Source organism: Saccopteryx bilineata, chromosome X, assembly GCF_036850765.1.
Source record: "Saccopteryx bilineata isolate mSacBil1 chromosome X, mSacBil1_pri_phased_curated, whole genome shotgun sequence".
Taxonomy (NCBI): Eukaryota; Metazoa; Chordata; class Mammalia; order Chiroptera; family Emballonuridae; genus Saccopteryx; species Saccopteryx bilineata.
The window spans coordinates 142,233,753-142,248,561 of NC_089502.1; the positions used below are offsets into that span (position 1 = coordinate 142,233,753).

The 14,809-nt window shown below is 39.1% G+C and overlaps 1 pseudogene; it reads right to left on the reverse strand.

Annotated features, from left to right (window-relative positions):
• Positions 1 to 14,809, reverse strand: part of LOC136316929 (eukaryotic translation initiation factor 2 subunit 3B-like) — a 35,849-nt pseudogene that overhangs the window by 2,524 nt on the left and 18,516 nt on the right.

A 14,809-nucleotide genomic window follows, 5' to 3' on the forward strand; every position in this document is an offset into this window, starting at 1 on the left:
TGGGATGAAAAGTGGATTACCTATAAAAACATCGTAAGGAAAAGGGCATATTGTGAACCCGGAAAACCTAGCCCTTCCACCTCTAAACCAAATTTGACTCTGAATAAGAGAATGTTGTGTATGTGGTGGGACATTCGAGGACCAATACATTATGAGCTTTTAAAACCAAACGATAAGCTCAATTCAGAGAAGTATTGTCAGCAACTGGATAATTTAAAGACAGCAGTCCAAGAAAAGAGGCTGGCGATGTTCAATAGGAAGAACATCATACTACATCATGATAATGCCAGGCCACCTGCTGCTTTGGGGACTTGTCAAAAAATTGCAGAACTAGGCTGTGAAATTCTGTCACATCTACCATATTCCCCAGACTTAGCACCCTCCGACTATCACTTGTTTTTGTCCTTACAAAATTTTTTGAAGGGCAAAAAATTCAAAAAGGAAGAAGATATCAAACAAGCACTGGTTCAATTTTTTGCATCAAAAGATAAAACATTTTTCAAAAATGGGATATACAAACTGCCCTCATGCTGGCAAGAAATCAATAATAATGGCAATTATATTATTTAATAAAGTTTATTGACGGTAAGAAAAATTTGTATTTTGTTTTATTCTAAAAATGAACAGAACTTTCTGGTAGACCATATATATACAGCCCACTGTTAAAAACAAAGGTAAAATTTTACACTGCTCTATTGCCACTGATTTCTCTCCCCAAACTTGTAACTTCAGATTTTTTTTTAAGTGTGAGGAGGGACACAGAGAAATAACTCCCATATGTTCCAGAACCGCCATCCACCAGGCAAGCTCCATACAGGGTGGTGATACTCTGCCCAAATGGGCTGTTGCTTCAAAACCCAGATATATATATATATTTTTTAGCACCTGAGGCAGAGGTTCCAGGGAGCCATCCTTAGCATAAGGGGCTAACTTGCTGGAACCAACTGAGCCATGCGTATGAGAGGGAGAGAGAGAAAAGAGAAGGGGTAGGGGTCAGGGTGGAAAAACAGATGGTCACTTACCCTGTGTACCCCAACGGGAAATCAAACTCAAAATACACATAAGGGCTAATGCTGTAACACTGAGCCAATTGGCCCGGGTTAACTTCAGATATTTTAACTCATTATGTATATATGGTATCTCATTACTTCTTTTACAGAATTTTTCTTTAAAAAAAAAATTGGCTCTGGCTACTTGGCTCGGTGGTAGACCGTTGGTCCTGTGTATGGATGTCCTGGGTTCGATTCCTGGTCAGGGCACACAGAAGAAGCACCCACCTGCTTCTCCACTGTCCTCATCTCTCTTCTTCTCCCCCCTGCAGCCATGGATTGATTAGAGTGAGTTGGCCCCAGGCACTGAGGATGGTCCCATGGCCTCTGCCACTAAAAAATGGCTCCTGATACAATGAAGCATCTTCGCCCCAGATGGGCAGAGCATTGCCCTCTAGTGGACTTGCCAGGTGGGTCTGGGCGGGATGCATGCAGGAATCTGTCTCTGCATCCCTTCCTCTCACTAAAACAAACAAACAAAAAACAAAAAGCATTTATTGACCCTGGTCAGTTGACTCAGTGGATAGAGTCGGCCCAGCATGCATGAGGGAATCTGCCTCCCTATCTCCTCTCCTGTCATTATTATGCAAAGACTAATGCACCTCCATGTTCACTGCAGCATTATTCATAGTAGCCAAGACATGGAAACAATCAAAGTGTCCTTCAATAGAGGATTGAATAAAGAAGATATACACAACAGAATACAACTCAGCCATAAGAAATGATACATATTTCTTTTAACTCAATAGGTACTATTGTATCCAGTGATGGAATTCAGCTGGTTCCCACAGGTTCAGCAGGACCGATTCCCCATTTTTTGTTGAGTTTGGTAAACTGGTTGTTAAAATGGCACTTGTCATCAGAGTTCTAAGGTGAATACTTAGGCAGCTGCCCATAGTGGAAATCACAAGTAAGTTTACATTCCTTACTCTTTTTTAATGTTCATTTGTGCAACTGTGTATTCTAAATGCCCATAGTAATGTTCATTCTATCCACAGGTGAAAAAAATTGCAAGGGAGGATACCAATCAAAAAATCAAGCAGCAATATCTTAAATAAGTTTCATTATTTTTTGTCAGGTATTATTTAATATTTTTTCCTTAATATTTTAAAACTCTTATAATCTAGTTTTGTGTGCCTGTTTGATTGTCCTTATTTAAATATTAAATGCATGAAATAATATATCTTTTTGGTATATCTTTTTTTGGTATATCTTTTTTGGTATATCTTTTTTTTTTATACTTAAAATGGTCATTAGGGCAGAGAATCAGTTGTTAAATTGTTTGAATCCCACCACTGACTGTATCTCATAGTTGCTTTTATGGTATTTTATTTCTTAAAAAAATTTTTATTGGCCCTGGCTGGTTTGCTTTGTGGAAGAAGCATCAGCCCAGTGTGCAAATGTCCTGCGTTCAATCCCCAGTCAGGGCATACTGGAGAAGTGATCATCAGCTTATTTTCCCCTCCCCCAATCCCTTCCATTTCCAACCAGTGGCTCAGTTAGTTTGAGTGTTGGGTACTGATGATAGCTCAGTTGGTCTGCATGTTAGTCTCAGGGCTGAGGATAGCTCAGTTGATCTAAGCATCAGTCCCTGATGGTGTTTGCCTGGTGGATCCTGGTTGGGGCACATGCCAGAGTCTATCTCCCCTCCTCTCAAAACAAAAACAAAAATTAAAAAACATTTTTCTTTTGATTGATTTTTAAAAAAGGGATGGAGGAGAGAGAGAGAGAGAGAAACAATGACTTCCCATTCCACCCATCTATGCACTAATTGGCTGACTCCTGCATGTATCCCATCTGGATCAAACCCACAACTCTGGCACATCTATATAACACTGCAATTAACTGAGCTACCAGGCCCTGGCATAAATGGAATTTTTCTACTGCTGTTAACAAGAACAACACACTGGGCACTGGCTTGCCAGGTGGCTCTGTGGGTTGAGCATTCTTCAGGCACACCTTCAGGTTCGATCCCTAGTAAGGGCACAAATGAGAAGCAACCATTGAGTGCACTACTAAATGGAACAATGACTGGATGCTTCTCTCTCCCTCCCATTCCCTCCATTTCTCCTCTTTCTCTCTCTCTAATCAATAAGAAATTAAAACAAAAACTACTCTAAAGTAAAATTGCTAAGATGTATTTGCACATTTAAAATTTTGGTTAACTGTCAATAAATTTATATACGAAAATGATAGAAACTTCATTTTCTCAAAAGCTTGATTATTTCTATGTCTTTGCCAACAAAATCTAAAGTGTTTTTAAAAAGCCACATGCATGCTAGAAATAATGTTTATAATATATGCCACAAAAACGTATTAATTCATTTTTCAAATAAATTCACAATTTTGTTTGGAACCATAAAGACACCAAACACCTACAGCAATTCTGATAAAACAAAATAAAGTCCAAGCTAACACTTTCCCTGACTTCAAATTATACTATAAAAAAAAAAAGTGACAATAATCAAAATAGCATGGTAATAATAAAAAAAACACCCACCCACACCCACACACTGACCAATGGAACAGAATTGAGAGCCCAGAAATAAATTTGTAGGAAAATAAATTATTTGCCCACATATATGAGCAAATAATTTTTGACAAAGGACCCCAAAACATACAATGCTGATAAAAGTTTCTTTAATAAATAGTATTGGGAGTATTAAAAGGCCACATACAAAATGAGAAAACTACACTGTTTGTCCCATGTACAAAAAAATTAACTCAAAATGCAAGACTTAAATATAAGATATGAAACAATAAATTATATAGCAGAAAACACAGGTACTAAACTTACAGATGTCTAGTAAAACACAGGTACTAAACTTTTAATTTCTTAAAATGTCTTAGGATTTTATTATTTGACCACAAATGAAAGGGAATTAAAAGAAAAAATAAATAAATGAGTATACATCAAACGAAGTGGCAACCAACCAAATTAGAAGGTATTGCAAATGATGCCTACCATAAGGTAGCCAAGACATGGAGACAACTGAAGAGTTCTTCAATAGGTAACTATATAAACATTTGATAACTATGTATTATAGAATATACTAAGCCATAACAAAAGATGAAATATTGCCATTTGTGATAATATTGAAGTACTTGAGATAATCATGCTAAGTGAAGTCAGTCAGATGAAAAAAGACAAAAAGTGTGGAATATAAAACAAAAAGAAACAAACAAAAATAACAAATCAAACAAATGTGATATACACACAACAAAATAGAGGTTACCAGAGGGCAGACAGGAAAGAGGGGATGGGGAGTGATAGAGGGTAAAGGGTGTCAAATATATGACGACTGATAAAAATTATACTTTGGGTTGTGAGCACACTGATTTTGTATAATAAAGCTGTACACATAAATTTTAAATGTTATCCCGATACATTATTAAGAAAATTTTGACTTTATGACTGGTTGCCATATAAAAAATTCCAAATTATTCACTTTGTTCTTTTGTAACAATTACAAAATAAAAAGAGAAAACTGGTTGAAACATCATGCTTTGTCTGTTTTGAATTACAAAAAGCAGTTACCTTTGCTACTTTCTTGTCTCCTTCTATGTGCACTCCAAGAAGCTGTCTAAGTAGGAAATAGGAGATTTCCAATTCTGTGAAGATGATTGGTAAAGCTTTAATTGCACCAACCACCTGTCCCACCATTCTGTCAGCACAGCACAAAGTGGGGTCAATTTTTGTTCCAACTCTTGGTTTATAAATAAAATATATTTCCAACTTTTAATTTCTTAAAATGTTTGCAAAGGTAGTTAAAGTTAGTCCAAAAAAGAGTACATGTACCTACACATTTTAATCCAGTTACATTATGCTTATATCACATAAGAATTATATAATAAAAATCATATACTAATCACATACAAAAACTCTGATTTAAAAATAACAACACTGGAAACAAGCATTATTGGAAATTTAAAAATTAAAATATTCACCTGATTAAATTATAAGGGCAAATGAGATGCTTGCCAAACTCAAAATGAATCTCATTTATTTGTTTATTTATTTATTTGATTTTTAGAGAGAGGAGAGATAGGGAAATATAGAAAGAGGGAGGAGAGCAGGAAGAATCAACTCATAGTAGTTGCTTTCTATATGTGCCCTGACCAGGCAAGCCCAGGGTTTCAAACTGGTGACCTTGACATTACTGGTCAACACTTTATCCACTGTGCCACCACAGGCCAGGCCAAAATGAATCTCATTTAGTAAGATATCCTAGCCATGGCCAGTTGGCTAAGTGGTCAAGTGTTGACCTGGAACGTGGATGTCTAGGGTGTGTGGATATTGTGGGTTTGATCCCAGTCAGGGCACATAGAAGCACCCATTTGTTTCTCCATCCTTCTCGCTCTTGCTTCTCGCTCTTTTTCTCTCTCTTCCCCTCCTGATGCCATGGCTCGACTGAAGAGAGTTGGCTCTGGGTGCTGAGGATGGCTCCATGGCCTCACCTCCGGCTCTAAAAAGAGCTCAGTTGCCAAGCAATGTAGCAACTCTCCAGATGGGCAAAGCCTCACCCCCTGGTAGGCTTGCCAGGTGGATCCTGGTCCGGGCCTATGCGAGAGTTTATCTCCACCTCCCCTCCTCTCACTGAATAATAATAAAAAAAGATATCCTGGTTGGTTCAGTGATAGAGCCTCAGCCTGGAGTGCTGATGTCCCAGGTTTGATCCCCAGTCTGGCCACACACAAGAAGCAACCATCTATTTCTTTCCCTCCTTCTCCCCCTACTTTTCCTTTTGCAGTCAGTGTCTTCATTTCAGTTTTGAGTGTGAGCCCCAAGCTCTGAAGATGGCTAAGCTGGTCCAAACATCAGTCTCAAGTGCTGTTGATAGCTTGGCCGACTACAGCATGGGCCCCAGATGGGGGTTGCTGGTGGATCCCGGTCAGGGTGAATGAGGGAGTCTATCTTCCCTCCTCTCACTTAAAAAAGAAAAGGAAGACATATATCTCATGATTAATTTCTAGAACTAAAACTGGTAATTGTTAAGGCTTTTAAGTAGTACACTAGTGTTGAACTTGAGAAAAAAGATACCTACCAAGAAGGAGTCTTGGGGGCAAATGTGGCACAATTTAAAAAATGATGCCTAGTAGCCATTCTAAAGAGAGAAACCTGAGCTAAGCTACCTGCCTCCACACTGAACTGCCTGCTTCTACTGTGGTCCTGCCATCTGAGCCAACTCTTAAAGGGGTTCCTGGAATTTTATTTCCATATCCACTTAGGGCTGCACAGATATATCCTCATTACCATTTTCACCCATCAGACAGAGCAGCCCATTTCTGACCAATCAGGATAGTGCCTTTTGGACCAATAAAGTGAGGACAAACCAGTGAGGGACCACAGGCAGGAATTTTCCTCTATATAAGTCAGCTTAGAAAATGTACCTTTTTTTTCCCACAAAAGACTAATGACTGCGTTTTCTAAGTTATAACTTAAAAAATAAAGATGTGTCCTGGCTGGTTGGCTCAATGGATAGAACATTGGCTCAGCATCCAGATGTTCCATATTCGACCCCGAGTCAGGGCAAACAAGAGAAGTGACCATATACTTCTTTTTACTTCTTTCTCTTGCTCTTTTTCCCTCTCTCAGCCAGTGGCTCGACTGATTCAAGCATTGGCCCCAGGCACTGAGGATAGCTTGGTTGATTTAAGCCTTGATCTAGTCCCAGAGGCATTACTGGGTGGATCCTGGTCAGATGCATGAGGGAGTCTATATCCCCTCCTCTCACATCCAAAAATAATAATAAAATAAAATAAAGATGCATCACCAGAGCAGAAGAGAGCAGAGCAAGGCAGAGCTATCTACACAGAGAGGGGCCTTGTGTGAAGGTTGTCTTGCCTGTGGGAATCTAACAACAGCCATATAGCACAAATGAGCTAGTTTCATAGCTGTACTGTATCACAACTGAACTATGTGAACTAAATAAAGCTGGCTTCTTCCTTATCCTAAACTGGGATTCCTATTGGTGTGGAATGGGTACCAATAGCTATAAGATGTCACAGCCTTATTATTACATCTTTCTATTTAAATATTTGTACAATGATGTAATAACAAGTTATAAAAAAAAGGTCTCCTGAATATCTTCATTGAAAATAAACATATTACAATCATATAGAGAATGGAGAACGTAAATATAAAGCAAAGCAATGTCAGGAAAATAGAGTAAAAGCCCTCCAAAATTTTCTTCCTATCATACAAAAAAGAAAAGTCAGAATTAGTTTAAAAACTCTATCTAAAGGCTTGCAGCAACATGTGGAACATTTATTTTAAAAAGGGGGGTGTCCTCAGTAAGACCAGCAAGGTTTATGACATTTTAACTTGTCCTAGGTCCCATCCCTGTCCACTAGTTCTGTAAAGAACACAAATCTGTGATGAAAACTACAGGCTGGCAGGCAGTCAGTGTAGTCAGCAGAACAGGGCCAGAGCAACTTGAGTCTCATCCCGAGGGTTACCATTTGATTTGTCTGATGTTTCCCTGGAAGTTCTCATTCAGCCTGGATGCCCAGTGTGAAAAGTGTTTTCCCCAGAGAACTAAAGGATAATAACTGGGGCAAATAACACACCAACCAAAATACTTGAAAGACAAAAGTTTGGATGTACATTGAGCTTTAAAAAATCTGATATATTCCTAGAAATCTAGAGAATATCTATAATATGTCTATATTATGTGTAGAGCTATACGCATGTTAGGAAAGACCTTAGAAAGCTATAAGCTCTCATTTCTTATTGGCCTTAAGCTGGAAGAGAATGAGAAGGCAGAATTGTTAACTGCCTGGATAAGTGTTGAAGGCATACATCAACATAAAGAGTAATGACAAGAAGACTTACTGTTTCTAGGCATTAAAGAAATCTCTCTGTTCAATCACTAGCTGAACCCTAAGCTGACAAGTGTACACTTCACTGGGCACACATAAAAAAACAACAAAATATTGAACTAGTTCACAAATTCACTGAATACAAAAACAAAAACTAGTAGAACAAGCAGCAACAAGCTTGTAAGGAGAGGAGAAAAATCTAATTTCCTGAGTTATGATATTGTATCATGTAAAATATCATTTTCAACAAAAAGTTATGAGATGCAAAAAATAAGTATGGGCCTTATATAGGAACAAAAGTAATTCAAAGGATTACTTAAGAACTAGGTATATCTTAGCCTTTTTAAATGAACAGTTTATGACAGCATATTTTAAATGTGTTCTAAGGACTTAAGAAAATTATGTCTAAAAACCAAAGTACAGTATGCTAATCACTGCTCACCATGTACACAGCATCAACAATAAAAAAACAAAAGAATCAAATAAACATTCCATAGTCAAAAAGTATAACTGAAATGAACAATTAACCGAAGAAGCTCAAAAGTTGATTTAAGCAGCAAGAAGAATCACCAAATCTAAATACAGATCGTTTGAGATTATCTATTTTGAGCAAAAATAAAAAATTAATTGTCTCAGGAACCGAGACACCGCTAAGTGTAACAATAAATGCATAATAAATTCTATAAGGAAGGAAGAAATGACAAATAATAAAGACATAATGACTGAAATAATCTCAGAACTGATTCAAGAACAGAAAAAAAAGCCCATTAATCTACACATCAAAAAAGCTCAACAAACTCTATACCAGATAAACTCAAAGCAATCTACAGCTAAAAAAACATCACAACCAAATGGTTAAAAAGAACAGGAGAGACCCTGGCCAGTTGACTCAGCGGTAGAGCATCAGCCTGGTGTGTGAAAGTCCTGGGTTTGATTCCTGGCCAGGGTACACAGAAGCACCCATTTGCTTCTCCACCCTTCCCCTCTCCTTCCTCTCTGTCTCTCTCTTCCCCCTCTCACAGCCAAGGCTCCATTGAAGCAAAGTTGGCCTGAGCCCTGAGGATGGCTCCATGGCCTCTGCCTCAGGCGCTAGAATGGCTCCAGTTGCAACGGAGAAATGGTCCAGATGGGCAGACCATGGCCCCAAGTGGGCATGTCCGGTGGATCCCGGTCAGACACATGTGGGAGACTGTCTCTTTGCTTCCCTGCTTCTTACTTCAGAAAAATACAAAAACAAACAAACAAAAAACAGGAGAGATGTAATTCAAATTTATAAGGGAGTTTAAATATGTTTACAATTGATTTCTATTAAAAACTGGGGACCCCATGAAATAAGGTAACATTTCAACATACTCTAATATACGGCTAAAACAACAAAACTTTTCATCATCCAAAATTTTCTTCTTTAATCCAAATAAAAATGCAATGTATCTTCTCACAAAAATATGAACTTGTCCCAAATACTGATAAAAAACTGAATAAGAAACTAGCCATATATTAATTTCACTGTCCTTCAAACTGAAAATTATTTTTATTGTCAGCTTCAGTGTATGTACAATTTCATGATACAAGTGGTATTTGTGGGTAAACTAACATTTGTAAAAAATGACATAAAAAGCAAACAATGGCAGTATAAATAAGAATACAGTGATATGTATTAAATGCTATATCATAAAACAGTGTTATTGCTGAAATTACCCTATTCATGAAACCAGAATATATTCTTTGCATATAAATTTAAAAAAACATATAAAGTCACCAGGTACACTCCTCCATATTAGCTAAAATATCTAATTAAAGAGATATAATCTTAGACAATCTATTCATACAAATAGTAACAGGACTAACCATTAAATAAAAGGTTATAAAGGAAAGTAAGTTTCATACCAATAAGACCTCCTGGAACAGCATATTGCAGATCATTGTGTTCTGCAAAAAGTGATACAATTTTGGAAAAGATTGATTTACACATAAGTTTTCCTTCACTGTCTTTGGAAACAATACCAAAGACAGTGAAGGACAGTGACTTCTATCTCCTGGCCCACCTGAAACATATAAGTAATTAAATACTTGGAAAAAGACAATTACCATTTACCAGTAAAGCGTCCTAATTGTTAAAGTAAAAAGATCCTTCTATTTTTAAAAGTAATTTCAAGCATTACTTTAAAAGAATAAAAGAAAAAATGTTAGGAGACAGTTATGAAGTAACTACCATTTAATTATTAAGCAATCAACTTTAAGAATATCATATTTCTCCATAAATAAAACCTTTTTTCAAAAGATTTGGGGTCTAAAACTAGATGCATCTTATACAGTGGTTGTGGCATTTCAAATGCCATAGATGGAACTGAGGATGAGGCAATGTGAAGGCAGTGATTTGTCATCAGACACAGATGAGGACCATCTAATGGTTGGGAGTTTTGACAGTGATGAGGACTTGTGTGAATTTTATGATGAATAAAACTTGAGTTCAGCCTGACCAGGTGGTGGTGCAATGGACAAAGTGTTGGACTGGGATGCAGAGGACCCAGGTTCGAGACCCCAAGGTCACCAGCTTGAACACGGGCTTGTCTGGTTTGAGCAAGCCCAGACCCAAGGCCACTGGCTTGAGCAAGGGGTTACTCGGTCTGCTGTAGCATCCCACCCCCATCAAGGCACATATGAGAAAGCAATCAATGAACAACTAAGGTGTCGCAATGAAAAACTGATGATTGATGCTTCTCTCTTTGTTCCTGTCTGTATGTCCTTATCTATCCCTCTCTGACTCGCTCTGTCTCTTAAAAAACCCAAAAAAACTTGAGTTCAATAGCTACGTAATACATTTTTTAAAATTTTGAGCCCTAAAATTAAGGTACATCTTATACATGGGAAAGTCTTATACATGGGGAAATACAGTAATATACTGGCAGCTCAGCAGCTAGAGCCTTGGCCCAGTGTGTATGTGTCCCAGGTTTGGTTCCTGGTAAGGACACATAAAACCCTCTGCTACTTTCCCCTTCCCTCTTGCCTCTCTCTCTCTTTCCTCCCATGGCCAGTGACTTGATTAATTTAGAGTGTTGGCCCAGGGTGCTGAAGAGAGCTGGGTTGGTCCGAGCATCAGCCTTAGGTGCTAAGGATAGCTCAGTTGATTTAAGCATCGGCCCCAGACAGATATTACCAGGTGTATCCCAGTCAAGTTGCATGCAGAAGTCTGTCCCACTGTCTCGCTATCTGCCCTCCTCTTACTTAAAATAAATAAATAAATAAGTAAATAAATAAATAAGTAAACCTACAATTTAAATAAGACATTTAAAATACAAAATCGTAAACAAAGCTATATATGTATATAAAGTTTACTTTTTAATCTCATTTTATCATATTTTGTTCTGGTTAAAAGAGTTTAAAATTCAGCTTACCTTTAGTACTCCCTTTAAAATGCTACCACCAGTCACTCCACCTTTAATGTCATCAACTCACAGCCAGATTTGTTGACATCAAAGGACCTAATAACTGTTATAGGAATAGAGAATGTGAAGAAATCATAAAACTTATTGTTATTAATTTTTTTTTTAGTGAGCAAGAGACAGACAGACAGGAAGGAAGGGAGGTGAGAAGCATCAATTCATAGTTGCAGCATTTTACTTGTTCATTGATTGCTTTCTCCTATGTGTCCTGTCAGGGGGAGAGGGTGACATGAGGAGGGGCTCCAGCTAGAGACCATGGGGTCACATCTATAATCCCACACTCAAGCCGGCGACCCTGCATTCACGTTGGTGAGCGTGTGCTCAAGCTGGATAAACCCGCGCTCAAGCTGGTGACCTCGGGGTTTCGAACTTGGGTCCCCAGTACTGCAGATTGAGCCTCTATCCACTGCGCCACAATCTAGTCAGGGAAAAACTCTTTCTGTTAATTTAATTAGAAGAAATATTTATTCAAATTCCATTTTCTATGAGAGTGACCACTTGATATCCATACCTTAAAGGTAAATTTTTGGGAAACTATTATTCTAGTGCTCCTTGTAGTCTTACTTATAGTGGAAAAAAATACTGATCAGTTAAATAACATGATTATGCTTTACCTATACTATGGAATACAATGTTAAGAACATAACCACTAGTTGGCTCAGCGGTAGAGTGTTGGCCTGGCGTGCGGGGGACCCGGGTTCGATTCCTGGCCAGGGCACATAGGAGAAGCACCCATTTGCTTCTCCACCCCCCACCTCCTTCCTCTCTGTCTCTCTCTTCCCCTCCTGCAGCCAAGGCTCCATTGGAGCAAAGATGGCCCAGGCGCTGGGGATGGCTCCTTGGCCTCTACCCCAGGCGCTAGAGTGACTCTGGTCGCGGCAGAGCGACGCCCCGGGGGGGGGGGGCAGAGCATCGTCCCCTGGTGGGCAGAGTGTCCCCCCTGGTGGGCGTGCCGGGTGGATCCCGGTCGGGTGCATGTGGGAGTCTGTCTGACTGTCTCTCCCCGTTTCCAGCTTCAGAAAAATACAAAAAAAAAAAAAAAAAAAAGAACATAACTACTATACTTGTGTAGTTATGTGAAGAGATTAGTATTCTAAGCCAACCTATTCCTGCCCCATTCGTGTTGAGTCCTAACTGTGGAATTAAATACCTCAGAATGTAACAAAGTGAAGACAGAGTCTTTAAGAGATATAATTAAGGTCAACTGAGGATACTGGATATGCCTTACTTACTCCATTATGACTAGTATCTATCTAAGAGAAAGTCTGAAAACACACACACACACACACACACACACACACACACACACGATATCATGTGAAGACAAAGCATTATGAGGCTACCTGCAGCCAAAGAGAGAGTTTAGAAGAAACCAAATCTTCCAACACTCTGATCTCAAGTTTCCATGACCATGACAAAATAAATTTCTGTTAAACAACCCATCATGTGGTATTTTATGGCAAACTAATGCAATAACTCTCACATACTATTAATAAAAGTAGCTAAAATTTATTCTCCAGGGTCTAATACTCTGAGAAAAATAAGCTGTATTTCTGATTGTTAGTCCGATAAGCCCTAATATACAGCTAAATTAGAATGTACTGCCAAAGTAAGCTTATATAAAACTTCTGTAAAATGTTAAATCCAGTTTGTTGCTCTTGTAACCATAATTCAGTATCACCAGTTTAGTAATTACATTACGTGTTCTGTAACAAATAAAAAATATGCTGTCAATTCTGTGCTGTCACCTCTTGCCAAATTCTAACAGTTAAAAGGCCTGTTCCCCTCCAGCTGACACACATCAAAGATTAACATCTGAGCAAGAAGAATAAATGTTAGCTAGGGCTACATGGATCTCAGTGGCCCCCTTCTCTTTTTTTTTTTTTTTTTGTATTTTTCTGAAGCTGGAAACTGGGAGGCAGACAGACTCCCGCATGCGCCCGACCGGGATCCACCCCGCACGCCCACCAGGGGGCGTCGCTCTGTCCCGACCAGACCCACTCTAGCGCCTGGGGTAGAGGCCAAGGAGTCATCCCCAGCGCCTGGGCCATTTTTTTTGTTCCAATGGAGCCTTGGCTGCGGGAGGGGAAGAGAGAGACAGAGAGGAAGGTGAGGGGGATGGGTGGAGAAGCAGATGGGCGCTTCTCCTGTGTGCCCTGGCCGGGAATCAAACCCGGGACTTCCGCACGCCAGGCGGACGCTCTACCACGAGCCAACTGGCCAGGGCCTCAGTGGTCCCCTTCTCACTCCTACCATGCTGAGGCTTGTAGGTCAATAGGACAACCTCACTATAGGATCCTGTGACAAAGAACAATAAATATAGTTTGTAAATTTCTTGCTAGCTTCAGTTCCTATAACAACCAAAGAAGCAAATTCTGGTCTTTAGATAAACCAGCTCCAGCTCTACTGACTTTAATCAGTTATCTCAACACACTGGGCTAGTTTACGCTAGTTTCTTTCAGCAAAGAAGTCTCTCACACACCCCCCCCCTTGATTCCTTTGTTTTATTTTTGCTCATTCCTCATCCTTCTCCCTCCTTATAAAAACCCCTGCCTGTACAAAACAAGCGAAATATGGGTTTTGAGGACAGGAGTTCCACCATCTTTTCAAGTGAATGGCACTTGAAAAGACCTTTCTTTCTCATCAGTACTGTTTCATGTACTGTAGTTTGTTTTCATGGTACCAGTCCTGCAGCTCATTTTTCTGGCTTCAACACCTCTCTCATTTAAAAGAAATTGTACAGGTATACTTCTGTTTATATGTATATAATTGCATAAAAAGACAGAGCAATGGAAAAACATGTTTGCATTAGTATTGCAGAACTGGATTTTTTCTTTATATACCTCTGACTTCAGTAATAAAAATTTAGTTTAAAACTACAAAATAGGCCCTGGCCAGTTGGCTCAGTGGTAGAGCATCAGCCTGGTGTATGGACATCTTGGGTTCAATTCTCGGTCAGGGCACATATGAGAATTAGCCATCTATTTTCTCTACCCTTCTCTCTCCCCTACTCTTTCTTTCCCTGCCAGAGCCAGGGGCTCGACTGATTCAAGCGTCAGCTCCAGGCGCTGAGGATAGTTCCTTGATCTGAGAGTCAGCTTCAGGCACTAAAAATAGCTGGACTGTTTTGAGTACTGGCTCCACAACAGGGGTTGCCAAGTGGATCCTGGCCAGAGTACATGTGGGAGTCTGTCTCACTATCTCCCCTCATCTTACCTAAACAGACAAACAAACAAATGAAGAATTACAAATTAATTCTATGACTATGTAACCTTGAGGAAAACAGTGGTCCTTAACAAAATGTGTGCATTGCATTCACTCAACAGAAGAAAATTTCCCATAAAACACACAGGAGTCCTAGATGTAGGTCTAAAAGACTGAATGTTTATTTTGGAAAGGCCACTATAAACTTGTGGGCAAGAATTCTGAAGTTAATCAAACTGTATCAATCTTGATACTGTAAAATTAAGGTAAAAGAAACATGAAAATCACCTG